Genomic DNA, 1,248 nt, shown 5'->3' with positions numbered 1-1,248 from the left:
TCTTGTGCCCCATAGCTCTGCCCCATAGATCTGCCCCATAGATCTGTGCCCCACAGATCTGCCCCACAGCTCTGTGCCCCATAGATCCACCCCACAGATCCAGCCCATGCTTCTTGTGCCCCATAGCTCTGCCCCACGGCTGCCCCATAGATCTGCCCCATAGCTCTGCCCCATAGATCTGTGCCCCATGGCTCTGCCCCATAGCTCTGCCCCATAGATCTGCCCCATGGTTCTGCCCCACAGATCCGCCCCACGGCTGCCCAATAGCTCTGCCCCATAGTTCTGTCCCATGGCTGCCCCATAGCTCTGCCCCATAGATCCGCCCCACGGCTGCCCCATAGCTCTGCCCCACAGCTCTGCCCCATAGCTCTGCCCCATAGCTCTGCCCCATAGATCTGCCCCATAGATCTGTGCCCCATAGCTCTGTGCCCCATAGATCCACCCCACAGATCTAGCCCATGCTTCTTGGGCCCCATAGCTCTGCCCCATAGATCTGCCCCATGGCTCTGCCCCACAAATCCGCCCCATAGATCTGCCCCATAGCTCTGCCCCATAGCTCTGCCCCATAGCTCTGCCCCATGGCTCTGCCCCATAGCTCTGCCCCATGGCTCTGCCCCACAGATCTGTGCCCCATAGCTCTGTGCCCCACAGATCCACCCCACAGATCCATCCCATGCTTCTTGTGCCCCATAGCTCTGCCCCATAGATCTGCCCCATGGCTCTGCCCCATAGCTCTGTCCCATGGCTGCCCCATAGCTCTGCCCCATAGATCCGCCCCACGGCTGCCCCATAGCTCTGCCCCATAGCTCTGCCCCATGGCTCTGCCCCATAGATCTGCCCCATCGCTCTGCCCCATCGCTCTGTGCCCCATAGCTCTGTGCCCCATAGATCCACCCCACAGATCTAGCCCATGCTTCTTGTGCCCCATAGCTCTGTGCCCCATAGATCTGCCCCATGGCTCTGCCCCACAGATCCGCCCCACGGCTGCCCCATAGCTCTGCCCCATGGCTCTGCCCCATGGCTCTGCCCCATAGATCTGCCCCATGGCTCTGCCCCATAGATCCGTGCCCCACAGATTCTCACCTGGGCGGTGACGCGGCTCCGGAATGCGTCCAGCGGATTGGCCTGGGGGGTTGGAGGTCAGTGCCCCACATTCTGCCCCACATCGCCCCACACATCGCCCCACACATTGCCCCACACATCGCCCCACACATCGCCCCACATCGCCCCACACTCTGCCCCACACAT

At 62.2% G+C, this 1,248-nt stretch overlaps 1 protein-coding gene across 1 annotated transcript in view; it reads right to left on the bottom strand.

Annotated features, from left to right (window-relative positions):
• Nucleotides 1-1,223, bottom strand: part of LOC110391581 (proteasome activator complex subunit 1-like) — a gene marked incomplete in the record, with an annotated part of 38,460 nt that extends 37,237 nt beyond the window's left edge. Inside the window, 1 exon segment of the mRNA XM_021383525.1 lies at nucleotides 1,084-1,223.
• Between the last annotated feature and the right edge of the window lie 25 nt (nucleotides 1,224-1,248).

The sequence above is a fragment of the Numida meleagris genome, unplaced genomic scaffold (assembly GCF_002078875.1).
Source record: "Numida meleagris isolate 19003 breed g44 Domestic line unplaced genomic scaffold, NumMel1.0 unplaced_Scaffold408, whole genome shotgun sequence".
NCBI classification, from domain to species: domain Eukaryota; kingdom Metazoa; phylum Chordata; class Aves; order Galliformes; family Numididae; genus Numida; species Numida meleagris.
The sequence above is the reverse complement of the archived record's forward strand: the minus strand, read 5'-3'. Positions and strand labels throughout refer to the sequence as shown.